At 36.8% G+C, this 21,357-nt stretch overlaps 1 protein-coding gene and 1 non-coding gene across 6 annotated transcripts in view; one reads left to right on the forward strand and one right to left on the reverse strand.

The window, feature by feature from the left end:
* The window catches only part of LOC5577066 (RING finger protein nhl-1), a 191,440-nt gene that overhangs the window by 47,102 nt on the left and 122,981 nt on the right, over positions 1–21,357 (forward strand). The gene's annotated exons all lie outside the window — the stretch shown is intronic.
* On the reverse strand, positions 18,907–18,978 carry Trnaa-agc. Its single transcript has one exon. It is a non-coding gene; the product is annotated as a tRNA-Ala (tRNA).

The following is a 21,357-nucleotide window of genomic DNA, read 5'->3' on the forward strand; positions in this document are numbered from 1 at the left end:
ATTTGGAGAAAATGAGGCTTTGCAATTTATATGTGATACATCGGCAAGTCTAGGTCTAAATCATATTAACCACGTTAAAAATCAGCAGAACTGTTATTTAGATCTCTTAATGACGAATACTGATGAAGATTTCTGTGTGGTAGAATCATTGACTCCCTTATGGAAAAACGAACTTTTTCATACAGCTATTGAGTTTTCTTTATTCGTGCATGGAAATAACAGACCTAAAGATTGCGACTTTGAAGAAGTTCAAGATTATCGTTTAGCAAATTATGACAATATAAGACAGAAAATCAATCAAGTAAGTTGGCAAAATGTGTTAAGAAACGAAGAAAATGTTGAATCTGCCGTTAAAATGTTTTACAAAATTTTAAACGACATAATACACGACGATATACCCTTAATAAAAAGAAGAAGGAATCATAACTCAAAGTATATATGGTTTAGTAGAGAAATCAAAAATTTAAAGAATCGTAAGCAAAAGGCACATAAAATATACAAAAAATGTACAAATGATGCAAATTTAATTAACTATTTTAATATTTGCGATCAATTAAATCTTGCCATTGATACCGCATTTGAAGAGTATAATGAACGAACTGAGCGTGAATTGAAATCATGTCCTAAAAATTTCTTTAATTACGTTAAAACAAAAACCAAATCTAACAACTTTCCATCTGAAATGCACCTTGATGATAAAATTGGTGTGAACCCTGAAGAAAGCTGCAATCTGTTTGCAGCATTTTTTCAAGACGTTTACACTACTTATTTGGAAAATAATCGAGATCGTGAATATTTCTCATTTCTTCCGGAAATCCCAAATGACATTTGCGTCAATCAAATCAAAGTACATGATATTATAGATGCACTAAAAAGTCTAGATGTCTCCAAAGGTGCTGGACCTGACGGGATTCCACCTGTATTTTTGAAAATGTTATCAATCGAACTCTCATCTCCGCTATTTTGGCTCTACAATATGTCTCTGCAATCAGGTAGTTTCCCTGAAACATGGAAAAGCTCATGTTTAGTGCCGATCTTTAAAAATGGCAAAAAATCTGACATACGTAATTATCGTGGGATAGCCATTATCTCTTGTATTCCAAAGATTTTCGAGGCAATAATAAATAAAATTTTATTCGATATGGTTAAAAACAGAATAACTCATACTCAGCATGGTTTTTTTAAGGGACGCTCAACATGCACAAACTTGCTGGAGTTCATTCATTATTCTTTGACAGCCATGGATAATGGTAATCACGTGGAAGCTCTCTATACAGATTTCAGTAAAGCTTTCGATCGCATTGACATACCAATGTTGCTTTTTAAGTTAGAAAAAATAGGATTTCAACCGGACCTTCTTAAGTGGGTAGAGTCTTATCTTACTAATCGTCAACAAATAGTTAGATACAAAGGAGTAAAATCTATTCCAATTAAAGTTGCATCGGGAGTTCCTCAAGGGTCTCATTTAGGGCCATTATTCTTTATTTTATACGTTAACGTCATTCATTCTGAAAAAAGTGAAAGCTCTCATATATGCTGATTACATGAAACTGTTTCTTGAAATAGTTAACGATGAAGATAAACATACTTTTCAAAATGAAATTAATATGTTTTACAAATGGTGCAATAAAAGCCTTCTTCAATTGAACGTGAAAAAATGTAATTGTATATCCTTTAGCAGAAAGCATAGTATACCTAACACAACAGTCTACCTAGGGAATCAACTAGTAGAAAAATGCGTAAGAATAAGAGATTTAGGAGTGATTTTAGTTTCCAAAGTTACTTTTATAGATCACTATAATACAATTATCAACAAGGCAAACAAGATGTTAGCATTTATAAAACGATTTAGCTATAATTTTCACGATCCATGCACTATAAAACATTATACATAACCTATGTGCGTTCAATTTTAGAATACTGTAGCATAGTTTGGTCACCATTTTCATGAACCCATGAAAATCGTATAGAATCAGTTCAAAAATAATTTCTGTTGTTCGCACTTCGAAAATTAGGTTGGACAAGGTTACCTCTACCATCTTATGAAGCACAATGCATGCTCATTAATATTCAAACATTGAAGAAACGTCATGAATTTGCAATGGTCTCGTTCGTAAACGATATAGCTTCGCATCGTATTGACTCGATGACACTTTTATCAAAATTAAATTTTTATGCTCTTTCAAGACAACTGTGAATTCGTAGTATTTTTTATACAAACCATCACCGCACAAATTATGCCAAATTTGAGCCTTTAAATCAAATAATGTCTGTTTACAATAAACATTGCGAAACCATTGACTTTACTATGACGAAATCGGAACTAAAACAAAAATTTATGTCATATCAAAATTCGAACTAGATTAAGAAAATAACGCTTTCAAACTATATAATGGGGCCTATTTTGTAAATCGAGCAGATTCATGTGATTCGTCTGTATTCATTGTCGATCAAAGCAAGCATGCATATTTCAGATGTCACCCGTCGACTCCCATAGTAATCCAGTCACATAGAGTGACAACTGTCGAAAAACTCGAGTGACAGAGCTGAGTCGAGCAAATTTTTCGGTCGACAGTGACTCCAGTCGAGTCATTTTGATCGACTCGACTTATAAAATAGACCCCAATATTTAGTGTAAAATTGTAACAAAATGGTCTACTTCTGATTGACGACATGAAATAAATAAATCTTGAAATGATTTTCTAGATTTTTTGAAGCAATATTGAAGGAAACTTTTATTGTTTCTCAGAGACATTACTTAAAGAACTTTAAGAGAAATCCATGTATGCATTTCATAATAAATCTGCTGGTAAATTACATAGATGAAACATTCGATAGAATTCATAGAATATTCATTACAGAGTCCTAAAAAAGTTCTCACGAGTTGTGTCTTAAGGAATACCTTCAAGAAAAAAACGGAATAAAAAGTAGATGAATTATACAAAAAAATCTGTAAAAAAAAAATCCGAAACAAAAACCTTAAACAGAACCTTCTGTGAAAATTTGAGTGAAATTCGTCTGGTCGGGTAGAGCACAGGGACCATCGCAACGATGGATCGCATTAAACGAGTTTTTTTCGCACCAGCAGTTACGTTCCTCTCTCGAACAGCAACTCTTAGTCCGTTTCGCTCCTCGATACGAGTGATGGGCAGGTACGGTAGTGTGTGAAAGACCGTTCTATCCGATCGCTCCTCGATCGTGGATCAGCTGGTCCGCACATAGCAATAATTGTAATAGAAGGCAGAAGTAAATATACCGCCTCGAGCACTACACAAGGTCCGTTTTGATAAAAACTGTATATCGTGGCAACGTTAAGTTTATGTAAGTTTCGAACAAACTTTGAATGGTTTGTCACTACAATTGTCGACATAAGCCCTTATTTTTGTTTCATATAATTGGATTACTTTATATTTTCGTCATGATCAGAAATAGCCTTCACATTACGAATATCAACACACTTTTTCAGTCGTCTACCAATATTTTTTCACCACGAGGCAAAGCTGCAAATCTAGTTTTAAGGTGAAACATCTCGGAATTCAAAGATAGCCTCCATAATGCCCGAATTGTGCCCGTACTCACGTTTTCAATGGCATTGAACTGGAGAAATAGTTGACAAACGTTTAATTTAAGCTTTTTGCTAGTGCACAAAGCTAAAATAAGAAGTGCACTGTTGTTGGATGCTTTCTTTGTGAGATTTGTGCCTTTTAAGTTTCAGTACAATCTGATAAGTTGATTCTAAACTGTTTCACCTTAAGTAAGAGTCGTAATTATTCTCCTTATCCATCGATCATTGGCCAAAGGTGACTCCCAGATCTTATCCCTTACTTATCAAAACCCTTCCCGTGGTGGTTGTGGAGATGCAGAGGTATTCTCGATCTCAAGAAGCAACAATCACTACATACTAACTTTTCTTCCCCATCCCAACTAACTGTTAGAACTTGGCCGGCGTCATTACTGAGTAATCATATGAGAGCTGCTTAAATGTGCATTTCGAGAGAATGCGGAAAGTCCAATTCCTTCTCCATTTGATCGAAGTGCAATTCAAGCCAGTTCCGATCAATCACGGAGTAGCAACCATTCACATGTACAGTCAGTCTATGCTTTACTGTATGGTTCGGCAACTTTCTACTGTATGGTTTGGAGGAAAAGTGCAGATAGACTCAAATCTTGTGCTTACATTAAAACACTAACGCGATTTTTTTTCTGAATTTTTGCATGATAATTTCCATACAAACAGAATTATCTTTGGGCCACCCTTGAGCTTCCACCAAAAAGGCTGAAAATTTTATAAAACTTTATTTCCATGATAAATATTGTAAGGATGATATAGTCTATGCTATGCTATGCTATGCTATGATAAATATTGTAAGGATGATATAGATCTAACAATTATTTGCAGTGGAAAAAGTACCCAACGGAAAACGGAGATGGGGTCACCCTGTCCTTCCAACGTAGTTCTTGAAAAGATAAGCTAATAGTTGTGTTAACAATGTTTGAATGAAATAAAACAAATCAATAGTTAATTTATCAATTTGGATGAGTAGTAGCTCAAATATCTTGAATTATGCACGAAGCAAATGAAGTGTAAATCAATAGCTCAGATAAAAGGAACACTGAATGCCAATAACAGGTGATGACACGTGAAGATGTAACATCTCAATCATCTAGATTGAATGTGAGTTATTGCTGTTGATTTACATCTTATCTTGAGCATCGCTGAAAGAGTCGTACCAGGAAGCTCTGCTATCTTGCCAACTGTGTAGTCTCCAGATTATATCAAAAGCTGCCTTTATTGGAGTCAATCAGTTGGCAAATCGTCTGACATCGTACAAATGAATGTACAACGAAGCCTATGAAATGTTGATGTGCACTGCGAAGGTGTACGTTTCGATTGCGAAAAACATATCGACGACTCCAATCAATAAAGCAAGGTTGAATTGCTGCAGTCCTAAGAGTGTTTCTGCTTCACTGCCAAGCTCGGAATCGGATCCGACTCGAGTCATCATCTGGCTACCGGTTGAGCAAAAGTGAATTGCATACCTATCAGGTCTCTGTTCATCATCTGACGCGATGCACCGTGTACTATTCTATGAGGGATATGAACTGTATTCTGTCGCTATCAAACTTCCTGTTAAGAATATACTATCATAAGCAAAAAAACAAAATTACCGTTTTTACGAATACCATTGGAGAAAATTCCTCTTACCTAAATATCACTAGGACTTTTAAAATCAGAACCACTGTGCATCGATGGGAGACTGACATACATTTATGGATAGAAGCTCGTTCCAGCTCCTTTCCTTCCATTTCCCTTGGAAGGCGTTGCTGTGCTGTGGGATTTCGCGAAGCAACATTCATCGTTCGTCTTCCGATGATTGAGACGGAATTTTTCCATCAACCCTAATCGTGCCCTGTTCGAGATAATAACCGTGCTCTGCAGAGTGAAGTGCGGAGAGAACATGACAACCAATATGTTGATGAGGGTTTCCACCGTTGAACTATTCTGCGGGATCAGGTGGTGGGAAAACTGCCGGTAGCACACTAAAAGCAAAGAGGAAATCAAAAAAGTTTCCTTGTTATGATAGTTTTCCTCTAGGGTACAGAATATTAATCCATCATGTTTTAAACATTGAGTTTAGCAAGAATCTGATAAATTTAGAGTAAGTTTAGGCGAGAGGCTAGATGAACAAAGTGAACAAAAAGAGACTCCAGAACTGAATATAGGAACTGCAGTAGATGATAAACAGTTTTTCATGATGTGCAGCGGATCATGATTGCTACAGAGAGCGATAAGTGGTAGTTACTCCCAAATCTATCACACTCAAACTATTCGTTCATAGCAAACATTTTTTTTTTTTGCACTGAGGGTGTCTGTTAGTTCCCCCAGCACTCATCTGGTTGGTTCCTTGCGTAAGTGCAACTGATCTGGCGATACTGGAGTAGCAACGATGGGCGGCCTATCAAGCTCAAGCAAGCTTCGATTGGAATTTTGACTGCTACAGCATGTTTTTATTCAGAGCCCTGTATCATACTGTATAGTTCCCTCAAGAAACTTAAGCATGATTGGTTTAATTAAGAGGATTAAAAAGATGTCATTCGTCCTTATTTATCCTGCAAATTCTGCATCAAACTTTCCGGCGCTATGAAAATCTAGTGGAAGCTACCCCCCTGGCAGCTTACGGTTGTCGTCGCCTCAATCAAGTGTCACTTGAGATGGGCATGCCGAGCAAGGTTTAGTTGAGCAAACATTTCTCCGAACACAGGTTCACATTTTGTCACACTCACTTTAATCTTTACTTTTCAGAATTGTTATCTGAGCTTGCAGTTGGAAGCACCCACCATTCAAAATGTTCGGATTCCTGTGGAAGCTTCTCTTCGATATTTTTTGTCTGTCGTCAGCAAGCTCCTGCAGCAGTGGGTTTCAGATCGTGCTTCCCGAAGCACAAATTTCTACCGAAACCATTAAATGTCTTCGTTTTGTTTTCAATAAAATTCAGAAACCCCTCGGTTACTCAAATTTGTCTATGAAGAACCCTATTAGATTCGCCTTTCCCAAAACTTTAGTTTGACTGTAGAGCTTCATTGAGTTTTCAGCAAATTCAAACAACCGACAATTGAAATAAAGACATTTGAAGGTCTTTATTTCAATTTTCGGACAATTGCAGTCACCTCCCGAGAAGATTTACTTTCGAACTCCAGTGTACTCACGTTCTTGACATATTGTGCCCGAACTTGTGGAACATGTCGCACCAAATAATGCCACATCCAAAACGTACACATTTACTTCATTTTAGTAACGATTTTAGAAACATCTCCTCTAAGTCTCCTGCCAATGCGATTGGGTAGATATCAGGTCAGTGCTGGGAATGGTAATAGTAGTAGGCTTGAATTTTCGCGAAAATCACGTGGCTCTCCCAGTACAGTAGTTCAAAAACGTGAATCTCATCAAGTAGCCTCTGTTGGGTGCATGAATTTTCTAAATCAAGAGTGTCATTGAAGGCTCTAAATGCGGGAAATGCAGCGGGAAATAGAACATTTTTCTACAGTAATTTTGGGTTGCCCTTAGCAACGGGTGTTTTGCAATTTTCAAGGCTCTTTGCCTACAGCAGCGATGGGCGTGAGTTTCACTGGCTTCGCTGACTGTGATTGGTTTTGTTTGGCTACTGTAGAGTGAATTTCAGATTTTTTCGCAACCCTGTATCAGGTATCAGGTATCAGAAGGCCGGCTCCAAAGGCACGTTCCCCACCAGTTGGGAGATTTGTGCCATCGCCATATTTGAGCCTATTTCATCATCTACCCGATGGGAGAGGAAAGGGAAGGGAAAGATGGGAGGAAATAGGAGTGGGGTACCTTGAAGAGGGAAGATTGCATAAGAGTGATTCCAAGCAACAGCACCAAAATTTGGTAAATTTTTTAATTCATTTTTTTCTATTGAGCTGAAACTTTGCACAGTTTTTCAGTTCCATCTAAATCGTCATTTTCCGATATCAAATCTTCAAGTTGAGTCACGACTAACTTTTCAAAAGGGTGTATGTGAAAATGGTTCAAAAATATTCAAAAAGCTGCACAGCAAAAACGGTTCGTTCGATTGTTAGACAACTAAAGAAACAAAGTTAGACAACTAAATAAAGATTCCAAAAAAAATACACACAGTAAAAAAAATTTTTTTTTGCATTAAAAAACATAATTTTTGACACAAAAACTCAAATATCTCAAAACCCTATCGGAATACCAACGTAATTTTTTGAGGGAAAACGGTCCATTATATTAGCTATCTACCATAAAAATTTGGTGATGGTAAAGCAATAAACAAAAAAGTTATGACATTTCAAACATGTCACAATTTTCACATTTAGTAGAAAAAAAATTTTTTTTTTCGGTGTAAATTATTACGGGAACCGCAGTTTGTTGCTGATTTTATTGTTAAGGGCCTTGCGTGAATTAAACAAGTCGTTTTCATGTATTCATTAGTATTATGTATATTATATGTATAAATATTATATGTATATGTATATATGTATAAATTAAAATGAATTAACAGATTACACGAAAATAATTTTTTTTTTTACCAGGATATTTTTTTTAGAGTATGATCGATGAGTTTCTAAATGTTATATATAAACTTTAAAAGTTTTGGATTTGGGTATGCGTTATGAGATCATGAAAACATTTTATTAATACTTTTTTATTTATTTATTGTTATTCAATTTTTTTACAATATCGAACACTTTTGCATCATTATCAGTACAGTTCGAGTATAGTTTTGCTTTAATTTTATTTTCTGACAATGGAATGAAAGAGTGAAATTTTTGGGTTCCTTGGATCGTTTTCGCGTTATTATATTGCTCGCTGAGCTCTGATGCCGTTAATTCGTACTCTTCAGTAGTAGTAAAACGAAATGATAATTTTGTTAAATCTTCTTCTTTTCTGCGATTCGCCCAATCAAATAGTTCTTTTGCAGTTTTAATTGGATGCTCACGTTCTTTGGCTACGGTTCCTCCAATAGCATCAATCAATAGCTATGGTTCCTCTAATAGCATCACAAGGACCTTTGCCATGTGACGTAGCAAAGAAATGCCATTCTGCATCAATTCCGTACTTTGATTTAAATTGACATAGGCTCGAAAAATTCTTACGGTTTTTGTACTGCGATGCTGCTCCATCAGACATGAAATATATCTTTCTGATTTCTTGATCCTTATCAACGCGTAAAAAGTTAATCATTTTGGCAATGAACAAATTTACAGATACTGAGTCGTGTCTTAAATCTTCGGAAATTACAATAAAACTAAAATGTTCAATTTGCGTACTTCCATTGAAATAAATAACGAATGGATGAATTGTAGCTTGTTGTACGTTCCAGTGATGGGACTGCACTTCATCTTGCAATACAAAGCTATAGTTTTCAGAAAAATCACAAATGACTAAAAATTCACCATCTTGTAATGTATTTTTCGTATTTTTTAAAAAGCGGGATTGCTCTGTTTTAATAAAGTCGTAAGGAATTAAACTTTCTAATTTCAAGCAAAAAAATGACACAAACTCATCTACAGGTTTTACAATAGTTTCTAGGTCACACCTATCCGTGGTCACCCATTGCTCAAATGATAACTGATCAATATAATTTTCTTCAAACTCAGCGAATAAAGTATTTTCCAATGATGAAGAATCTGGACAATCCGAACAAGATCGTAGATAGCAATTTGATGTTGTATTTTCACACAAAAGACTACCAGTTAACATTTTAATATCCTTTGATAAATTGATTCTTTTCAAACTATGTAAGATTAGGTTAATATTTTCGTGTGTTGTGCACACACAAACATTATGTATTCCTGAATTGGATAGAAGCTTGCATTGCCTTGGACGAAGGCTTGCAAATGAGGAAAAACCTACCTTAATATTTTCGTTAATTTCCTTGAAGCGTGTATACGCTTCTTTCAAAGTAGTCATCATTAATCGTTTCTGGATTGCTTGACGCTTTCCATCTTTTTTTACAGATACATAATCTTTATGGCCAGGCATAGCGCTACTTACTTCATCGTCTTCAAAATATTGAATTATTTTTTCTTTTGTCTCATCTGTTAATGAAGTACTCGACCTAGCATTTTTGGTTGCAAGACAGTTATTTTTGAATTGTTTTGCCTCTTTTGCTGTATTTCTATTGGTTTTGAACTCATCAATGGCGTCTTGAATAGACCACGAGCTTGGCAGCATCGACAAAATCAATAATTTTTCTTTCCTTGTCGTGGCTAGATTCGAGAACCTTTCCTTCATATTCATAATTACCTCATCGTAGTCTGTATTTTCCACATCCTCAGGTCCTAATTTGAAGAGGTTTCTTCGTACAGCTTCGTTGATTTCACGGTATTTTTTCTCGGGATAATTGACGTAACCCATCTTCGTCCATTTAATCGGAGTCACTTTTATTCCAGCTATCCCTTCGTTGAAGCGTTCGATGTTGACCTTCTGGATGCACTCATCTTCTGATTGATTTGTTGAAACAGATGTCGCTGATGGTACCGTGGCAAGACTATCTGCACTTGGTACTTCTGGTAACTCCTCAGTTGTTGTCGGTGCATCTAGTAATTCCTCAGTTGTTGTTGTTTTCGAACTTCCTGCAACCTGATCCACCGATGATGTACAGATTGGCTGTTTGTCAACGTTTAAACGGCAGGACGTACAAATGCGTAAATTTGTATTCAATGTAGACATTGGAGCATAACCAGCCGCTTTCAGTTTATCTATGGTGCTTTCGGTGAGATTTCGTAGCTCTTTCGAACACTTTTTTTTCTGCAAACGGCCTGCAACAGTTGAGAAAGCGACTACTCATGTTGCTCGTTAGATTTTAATAAACAAAATCACTTTTAAGTTTTTACTGACTAGTTTGGTGTCGTTTGCTTGACTGAAGAAAAATTTTACAATTAAATCTTTTATAACCATAGTGGTAGTATATTTTTATCTTTTTCGTGAGTGTTCATGGTATGTACCTATCATGTTTTTGATGTTGTTGAAGTTACTCGCTTTCTCCCAAATATGATTAACAAAGTCTATTCTCTACCAAGGCGGGTCTATACCCAGGTGTAATCAGATTTTAACTTTGTGGAGAAAACCAGCGCCGAGAAAACCGACCTGCTTTACGTATACTAGATCACCTGGGTATAGACCCGCCTTGTTCTCTACGAGGTAAACTTTTTGCAGGTAAACTAGTCGTATAACTGTATAGAAAACTTTTTTTGTAGCTTTTGTCTTCAATATAAGATTTCTTATAGGTTTCTTTTATCAAAAGGTTTCAACACTATTGAGAGAATTTGTCTTCAGTTACGTATAATAAAAAATATGACACTATCAAGACTTTAGATCACAACACTGGATCGCGTCTAACTTTCTAATAGATGCTATAATAGTTATGAATAATTAAATAAAATATCATGAAAACAACTTGCTAACCTCATGTGGTACCCTTAACAAAAAATTAAGCAACAAACTGCGGTCCTAAAAAAAATAACAATGAAAAAAAAAAAATTCACTAAGTGTCAAATTTGTGAAATATTTGAAATGTCATAACTTTTTTGTTTATTGGCTTACCATCACCAAATTTTTATGGTAGATAGCTAATATAATGGACCGTTTCCCCTCAAAAAATTACGTTGGTATTACGATAAGGTTTTGAGATATTTGAGTTTTTGTGACAAAAATGATGTTTTTAATGCAAAATAAAAATTTTTTTACTGTGTGTATTTTTTTTGGAATCTTTATTTAGTTGTCTATCTTTGTTTCTTTGGTTGTCTAACAATCGAACGAACCGTTTTTGCTGTGCAGCTTTTTGAATATTTTTGAACCATTTTCACATACACCCTTATGAAAAGTTAATCGTGACTCAACTTGAAGATTTGATATCGGAAAATGACGACTTAGATGGAACTGAAAAACTGTGCAAAGTTTCAGATATTTTTGAAATGGTCGATCAGAATCGACTTGCATGCCTCCGTGGAATCCCTCATAAGCAAAATAAGAGCATGTAGCCAGGGCAGGCAATCGTCACATTCGTCACAGTGCGATGACGAAATAAAAAAACATATCGTCATCCAGTATAATAACTCTGGCAGGTCGTCGTCTCGTTATCGACGAAAGAATGTACGACGAACGTCAATCCAAAATCGTCAACGAATAACTTTGTCTTCGTTCCGTTCGCTCCCCTTTCTCAAACGAAGGAGGCGTTTATTGTATATTCGCTTGTTATGCACAAAACGGCGAATGTCATCCCAGAATTGCTTGCATAGGCGATATAACCCATACTCCTCAAGCTTCAACAATAGCTCTGTTGGTAACCACGTGACGTTGACGATTTAGAGATCGTTTGTTCAATTCCGGACACGTTTTGTTTTTGTTTTATTTTATCAAAAAAGGCTCATAATCTATCGACGCCTCGGTTCATATTTTTAGTCGGCTCAGAGCTCCCGAACGAAGATTCGACCATAACGAAGGAGGCTTATTTGTTCGTCATGACGCCGAGCCTTGGTGGCGGACCACTGCAGCAAATCGTCATCCAACGCTGGTTGATCCTTTTTCTAGTTTCGTCGACGACTTTTTCCATTTGACGGTGATGATTGTCTACCCTGCATGTAGCTCCATACCATAATGGGTTCGAACAGGGCCATAAAAGGGCACTACAAAACGCATGAGCGTAAAGAGAGCCTATTGCTCATTTCCACAGCGGGTTAAGAATAACAGAATCATTCTGTCAGAATGTCCTGATGATTCAGGCTTCTGAATTCAGTTTCACTTAATGTTTACCAAGTAATTGGAATCGCATTTGCCAAAAAACTGGACAGTTACATATCAGGTGATACGAAGTTCTATAATCGGAGTCACACACAAATGAGTCAGCACGCTGAATATTTGCCATGTGATAGTTTAGTCGGCAGTGGCCTGTCAACGCTCTGACCAAGAGACTGCAATTCTGCTTTGACAGATTTGTTAAATACTTCCGCACCCTTGGAGATGGCTCAGTAATGTACAATTTTGTTTGGCGACACGACTCCAAACTATTCCAATTTTGCTTGTACTGAGTTGCCGCCCAAGAGTTTATCTGAAGCTTCACCCAGCACTTCGAAATTGGAATAGCCGGCTCAGGGCCAATGAAGTCATGCGATGCTCCATCGCGAGCTAGCTCATCAGCCAATTCATTTCTAGCGATGAAAGAATGGCCAGGTACCCATACAAGGTTTACAGAGTTGACTGAATTCAGTTCCTCAATTTGAGTTCGACATGCGATAACAAGCTTCGACCTTGAGTTGGCCGAAGCGAGAGCTTTTATAGCAGCTTGACTATCTGAACAGAAGTATATGACTTTACCCATTACGCGCTGTTGAAGTGCTGATTGCACTCCACACATAAGAGCAAATATTTCCGCCTGAAAAACGGTGCAGTTTCTACCAAGTGAGTAAAACTGATTCAGCCTTAGCTCACGAGAATATACTCCTGCACCAGCTCTACCTTCAAGAAGGGAGCCATCAGAGTAACATACTATATTGTTTGATATACTTCTTTCCAAATATCCAGACGTCCACTCTTCCCGTGAAGAGAGTTGTGTGGTAAATGTCCTGTAAGGAAAGTGACAAGCAATTGTGAGATCACTTGGAGCTAGGACAACTTTGTCCCAATTCACCAAAAGTGGAAACAGCGAAAAGTGTAGATCTACGATTCACTGGATTTTTCTCCAGTAGATCCAGTACCCATAAACGGTAAGAGCAAGAAAGTGCTTCTTGTTTAAGATATATGTGTAGTGGCGCAACGTCGAAAATGGCCTCAAGCGCTGCTGTGGGAGTTGTAGAGAACGCACCAGAGATTGCCATCAAGCATATCCTTTGGAGATGACCCAATTTTGATTGGATTGTTCTCACTTCGCCCTTTTGCCACCACACAAGACATCCATATGCCAATATTGGTCGAACAACTGTTGTGTAAATCCATTTGATATATTTAGGGCCTCAAGTTTTAGCAAAGGTTCGCCAGCATTGCCCGAAGGCCATGCAGACTTTTTTGACTCTGAAATCAATGTGAGGTGTCCATGAAAGTTTGGAATCTAGAATGACTCCGACATACTTTACTTGATCAGTCAAATTAATCTCAGTGCCAAAAAGACGTAAAGGTCGAATTCCATCGCGGTTTCGTCTTTCCGTAAAAAGAACAATAAATGTTTTATTCAGGTTAACCGAAAGGCCATATTGGCGACACCAACTCTCGACTACCTGTAGAGCACTTTGCATCAGGTCAAATAGGGTGCTTATGCACATACCAACAATCAAAGCTAGATAGTCGTCGGCAAATCCATAAGTTTGAAAACCGCAATTATTGAGTTGCCTCAATAGCGTATCTGCTACGAGATTCCACAAAAGTGGTGACAAGACTCCCCCTTGGGGGCATCCGCAAACACTTAGTTTTCGAATCGCTGCTTGACGCAATGTCGAGAAGAGATGTCGGTTTTTGAGCATTTGATGAATCCAATTGGTAATCATTGTAGGTAGCCCATGGTTTCGTGCGGCTTCCAATATGGCATCGAAAGGCACGTTATCAAAGGCACCCTCAATATCCAAGAAAACAACCAAGCAGGATTGCTTCTGAGCGAATGCTTTCTCGATATCGTATACAACTTTGTGTAAAAGAGTCACAGTGGAATTTCCAGATTGGTAAGCATGTTGATTCACATGAAGAGGCATGTTTGCCAAATAAACATCACGGATGTGATGATCTATAATGCGTTCCAGACATTTCAGAAGAAAACAGGTCAGACTGATTGGTCCAAAACTCTTCGCTTCTTCATACGACGCACGTCCCCTTTCGGGATAAACTTTACAGTAATATCACGCCAGGATCTGGGAATGTACCCGGTAGCAAAACTGCTTACAAGTAGCTTTTTCAAAACATGTTTGATAAACTCAAATCCCTTTTGGAGCAGAACAGGATAAAGCCCATCCGCTCCTGGAGATTTGAAAGGAGCAAAACTATTAAGTGCCCATTGAATCGATTCAGTAGTTACGATACTACGAGTCGAGGCCAGAGACTCGTAACTACATGAAAAGACATTTGGTTCACCTGTAGATGCTATGTCCACACATTCGGGGTAGTGTGTATTGAATAAACACTCTAAAACTTCTTCATCGGAAGAAGTAAAATCACCATTAGGTAAGCGAATTTCGTTCACTTGGAAATCCTTAGATTTTGCAAGGATTTTGTTCAGCCGACTGACTTCACTCAAACTGGAAACATTTGTACAAAGATTTTTCCAGCCGGATCGTTCAGCAGAACAAAGAGCCTTCTTGTAAGCCTTGCGAGCCGACTTGAACGACTCTGATCCAGCTGAACGGCGTCTGTTCCAACTCCTTCTACATTGTTTCCTGAGTCTGGTCAGATCGGAATTCCACCATGGGGTCCCTCTTGTAGTCAGAGGACATGCTTCTTCAAAAGCTTCCATAATGTAGGATGTTGTAGTATCAACGGCATCATCCCGATCACTTGGATTTTCAATGGACGGAGAATATTCATGAAATTTGGTCACAACCATAATTCAATATAGAGTTCCCAGTTTGTTTAGCGGGGATTCCTAAAACGCAAAGTCTGCGCAGTTACATTTGAATGTTCAAAGAAGATGTAGCGATGATCAGATAATGATTCCTCATCTGATACATGCCAATTCGTCAACTGGTGACTGATTCTATTCGAGCAGAGCGTTATGTCTAACACTTCTTCTCTATTAGAAACCATGAAGGTTGGACGATTGCCTATGTTAAGTAATCCAAGGTATGCACTACATAAGTATTCCATCAGACTGGAGCCTCTAAAATTGAAATCTGAGCTGCCCCAGATAATGTGATGAGCATTGGCATCACTGCCCACAATCAGCGGAAGGCCTTTTGTTACGCAGTGTACGACATCTCGTTTGAAGTCATCCGTTGGGGATGGTTCATCATGTGGTAAATATACCGAACAATAGACGTATTTCCTGTTAAGGTCACCAACAGAAACATCGATTGTGACAGCACATACATCTCTGGTAGTTAACTCAGAAATGAGTGTAGCATCGATTGCTTTATTAACGAGTGCGGGGCATGGAGCGCGAGTTTGCCATTTCAAGTTTGCTGAAAGTAGCAAAAACTGGGTCCACAAGGTTACCTAAATAGAAGTTCCCTCTACGGAAGTAGGGTTCTTGAACTTGCGCCACTTGGGCTGCACCATTTTGCATGAGTCTGCAAAGATTGATCGTTGCTGTTCTTTTATGCTGAAGATTGATCTGAGCTAACCTAGCCACTACCCAAACTAGGTTGTATGACATTTGCCAGAAAACCATTTGCCAGAAAGCCGTTTGCCAGAATTAATTTGCCAGAATGGATCATTTGCCAGAAAACCGTTTGCCAGAATGGACCATTCCCCAGAAAGTCATTCCCCAGAAAGACCATTTCCCAGAAAAAAATATTACTACATTACTTTGCTTTGTGTAGCAATATTTAGGTGTGTAAAATCTTTCGAATCATTATGATTTTCAGCGTACGATACATAATTATATGCAAAATAATTGTGACGTAAGTTTTTAAGCTTTTTGTTTGATAAAATGTTTTCAACTAATAATGATATCATAAACTTATTATATAGATAGCTGTAGGGGTAAACATGCAGCTATTCAGCAAGCTGACGGACGTGAGTTCGAATTCCACCGGGCGAAGATTTTCTCAATTTCCCAGGGCATAGAGCATATTCATATCGGCAATACGTTATACACATGCAATAATAATCAATTGGCAATAAAAGTTCTCAGTTAATAACTGTGGAGGTGCTCGTAAGTACACAAAGCTAAGATTTGGCTCTGTCCCAGTTGGGACGTAACACAAGATAAGAAGAAGAAGTTGTAATAGATTTCCTAGGTTTTCATAGTTTCTGAGAAATAACTGTTTTTTTTTTTAATGTTAAAATAGTCATTAATTTTATACAAGCTATTAGGGGTCGTCCATTAACCATGTGATCATTTATGGGAGGATGGAAGGGGGCCTGGCCAATGACCACGATACAAACAATTCTTTTTAAATTTTTGTATGGACGAAAGACTCCGTGGAAGTAAAAAATCCGAAAGAATTGACCACGTTGTTAATAGACAACCCCTTATAGGCAATTGTATTTTCAACATTCTATTGATGATTTTCCCTTCTTTGAAGATTAGGCTGTTCTTTAGGGCTTACTAATTCAAGGACTTATATGCTTCATAGGAGATTTACCCTTCTTTATATTATTGGCTAGTCTTTATAATTGTACTGTGTGTTTCTGCCTGCAGTTAACAGAAGGAATGGAAGTAATGTAAACAAGGTTATGTCATCTCACTTTTAAATAATTACAGCTAAAAAAAAATCAATACAGGACTGCTGTCAATAAAAATGTCTGTAAAAAGGATTTATGTAAAAAAATGCAAATATCGGGAAATGGATAATCAATATATGTCCTCAAATAAAAAAACTAAATTGAAAGTGATTCAATTATGGAATATTTACCATGACCTTCATCTAATTTCTCATTGAAGATTACTCGACTGATTCCGAAAACATTAATCTTCATAACCGACTTGTTTCGTAGAGCAAGCGACAGAATATGAGAAACCAATATATGTGTGTTTTTTTGGTTTCCACCATTAATCATGGCCACGTAGCAGTCTTGCTAAGAATTTCAAAATATCTCCGGTTCCAGATAGCTAAAACTAGCAATCAGGGTAAACACTGAAGATTGAAGAGTTTTCCGGCAGCCTGTCGCAAATGTTGTAAAACTACTTGAAAACAATAAATAATGCGGTTCAAATTATTATTAAGAGTAAAACAGTTTAACGTTCTTTTCAAGGACTGAATAATGTATTTAAATATATGACCGAAAGAACATTGGGTAGTCATTTGAGTTATATAGTTCCAATGGCGCTAAACTGATCATATTTCAAACATAATTTTCCCTTCTTTCACTCAAAGGCTGTTCTTTTTAGTTGTTTTGCAATTTTTTTCCGCAAAGATACACTATTCATATTTCTGAAATTATTAAACTAAACTAATTCGTGTCAAACGTTTCAGCTTTTTTATTCTCAGACCAGCTATGTAAGTAGTGAAAATTGCATAAAATTGTGTGCGAAGGATTTTAACAACATAGACTAAATAATACGGATCGATCAGTTGCGTTGTTTTATACTTGTTATAATATTACAAAGATATAAACATTATTTGGAGCAATATTTACGATGCGAGTGAAGTACTGTAGAAGTGACGCTAAATTTTAATTATTTTGCGCTGCAGCTGTGCAGTGCTAGTAGTCCAATCCTCTTGATGTAAATAATGTGAAAGTTGACTACACAATGTTTCATGCTATAAGTGCAAATAATATGAGTATATTCAAGATACAAAAGTGACAAATATCTAAAATTTCGGTAGGCTTGAGGTGAAGATGCATCGAAGCCAAACCTCAAATTTTCAAGAGCATAAACCTCGAGAACCAGCCAGCGGTTTGAGCTGAAAACTTAATCGATTGGTCACACGCTGGTGGTGACCAATCGATTAAATTTTCAGCTGGAATGGCTGTTTGGGTCACTAGATTTGCGCTCTTGAAAATTTGAGGTTTGGCTTCGATGCATCTTCACAAATATGTCGATCAATTGATATCAAGGTTGAAAACGAATTACAAAAAATGATTCTGGGAAATGGTTTTCTGGCAAATGGTCCATTCTGGGGAATGGCTTTCTGGCGAATGGTACATTCTGGGGAATGGTTTTCTGGCAAAAATCATTCTGGCGAATTGATTCTGGCAAATGGTTTTCTGGCAAATGTCATACAATCCCCAAACTAGGCAGGATTAAGCTTTTTGCAATCTCAGCACGAAAAAGACCAGCAACGAAAAAACCAGATCGGTAACTATTTAAAGTCGCCAAAGGCGAAAGAGCATAGAGTACACTATGTAAAACGCATAATGCGAATCACCCTTATTAAGCCTCAGGATAGAGACTGAAGAAGGGCAGCCGATTATCTCGGAGAAGCACAAGGTCACCTGCACCATTGCTCCGGGAAGCACAGGAAGGACTCAATACTGTGGAGGGCGCCCTGGTACCCCACAGGCTCCGTTAGCGGTTAGGTTTTATTTAGACCCTCTTACCATTCATTCCTAGGCACGGTACACATCACACCATAAATTAGGGGTCACCTGTGAGGTGGACTTTTACCACCCGAACAGGCAGTCCGTAGTGTTAATTCTTAGCCAGTTGAAACAACCGCTACTGACACTACGCGGCTATCGAGGCTGCTCGGGAAAAGGAGGTTAATATTGATGATTAACTCCTGACGTGCCCAAAAAAGCCCCCCAGGGTGAATTTATGAAAAAAAAAAATCCACGTGCTCGGCTGGGATTTGAACCCAGGACTCTTGTATGCTAGACAAGCGCTTTACCAACTAAGCCACCGAGCCTGAGTTGGTTACAAGTTTAGAATTCAAAGCTCTACAGACTACGCATACCCCTTTCATAACCCACCCAAGTAACACAGCTAGTTATATATGAGTTATTATGGCACGAATTATACATAATCATTTGTATTTTTCAGGAATTATATACTTTATATCTGACACTTGTATAGCTGAAAAATCGCAAAAAATGGCGGCTTATATAACATCTTATAGTTCTAACAACCAGTTATAATAACATTTAATTGACGGTTTATAGACTTATTCTCAACCAAACAACAAAATGTTGAATGATCATAAGTTCTAATGAAGTTATTTTTCAGTTATTAATACATATAGAACACATGTAAACTGTGAAATATTTAATTTGTAGGTATTGAGTTATTCAAAACCACAAATAACAATTTTACGACACAAAATGATCAACTAATAACACAGCCTAATATTTTGGTTGGAATAAAGTTATTTGCAAGTGATATACCTTGCAAAAAACATGTTTGCTACAAATTAATCAGATGCCTGTTGAACTTTATGCAAACCTAACTTACAGATAAATTAAAATGAAATGGCAATCAAAATATAAATGGCCCATCGAAAAAATATTTCTACGTTTGGAATTCTTTAACCCTGAATTATACTATAATGAAAAATGTTGTAAATGGATCATATTCAGGAACAGTAGAGAAGTTTAAGATGCGGTTTGAAATGTATGGTGTAATTTTCAATTGTACCTTTTAATAATTCACGCGCCATTATGAAAAGTCGTAAATTCAAATACAATTCACAAAATTTCAGCTTTTTCGTAATATTTATTTCATTCCCCACAAAGAAACAATATGGCAGATTTTGCATAATGCTTACAGCGCTGGTGATAAATTTTCGGACAATTGATTTTCTTTTAAATACCTTTAGCATTGCTACACTCAAATTGATTACACATTAAAATGGTACTGTTTTAATTTACTGAGGTAAATACAGTTTAGTAAAACAATTGGTTGCAGCTCCACTGGCATAATATTCCTTACATGCAATTCCAAAAGATACAAACTAAAGTTATTCTTATTCTTAGCCGGTACTGTAATCTATTTGATTTAATGTGAAATTCTTCGTTCTGATTTGAAAATAAGGTCAAATTACGTTATTATAACATCCTAAGAGAATCTTGAGAAATGATTTTCAGATTTTTTTCAATAACGTTTATAATACATATTGAAAGCATATTTTCAACATACTTTCAACATACTTTCTTAAAGTTAATTTGATTGTTTTTCAGATAACAATTATAACATCAAATTAACATAATTACAGCTTCCTGTTTGGTGGCATGATTTTTATCCGTCAAACGTCAAAAATCTGTTCTCATATATCAGGTTTGTTTATGTTTCTACGATACTGCTAATCAAAAGCCGCGCATTGTTTTTTCTGTGTTTAATGCTGCTTGCTGCTGTTTGAATCGTCTCGGAATGAATGATCTTCAACCTCACCCGTTGCGTTGAGAAGTGATTATTTTATAAATTTGTTGTTCAAAACCTGGTATCCATTTACAAAAGTAGGTGAATTCTCTAGGTGCTTGTCTACCATCTGGCAGCAAGGCATTGGATTTTGTTAAAAATGGCGAATTGCTTCGATTTGCCAGCTTGCAGTACTTTGCTTGATCCCGTGTTTGTTGTAGCTGTTCGAATATCAGCTCGTAGCGCTTTTTCCAGATCTCTACCGTCGATACTATTATTGATGTGTCTCTATTTGCATGTATACGCTAGGGATTGTTTGAAGACATTGTTATCATTAGTAGCCATCAAATTTATTACGATTCATTTTTGTTTCGAAATTCTTCATGTTTAAATCTTGTATAGAATACATTTTAAAAATATTATTATAACATGAATTTCACACATATCAATATATAAACTATTAGCTTTATTAATGTTATATTTACGTTTATAGAGCAATAAATTAACCAAGACAGGTTTTCACTTAAGGTTTATTTTTTTAACGTTATACGTTTTTTGAAAACTATTTTATAGCTTTAATAATACAAAAGGTGTTATGGAATTCACCTATAGTACACTTATATAACAATATTTGATATCTTCATCCAAAAAGATGTATTCGGTGTTACTTGGGTATATCCATCCATCTCACTAAACAAATCGCACTCGCTCTGCCCGCGTGTGTAGTAACATGATAAGCGTCAATGAAGAGTTGTTAAACACTCAATAATTTTATTCAAGATAGTGTTCCGCGATCCAAAAGATCTGAAATCCCCTAACCTTCAATCACGTTTGCGTTTCCTTTCGTGCTCTGTGAACCAGAAGAGGCTCACTTGAGCCCTTTCGAACAGTTTTTGCTAAAAAAAATATTTGGAAACCAGCACTTCGTCCTGTC

Source organism: Aedes aegypti, chromosome 2 (assembly GCF_002204515.2).
Source record: "Aedes aegypti strain LVP_AGWG chromosome 2, AaegL5.0 Primary Assembly, whole genome shotgun sequence".
Lineage (NCBI taxonomy): Eukaryota > Metazoa > Arthropoda > Insecta > Diptera > Culicidae > Aedes > Aedes aegypti.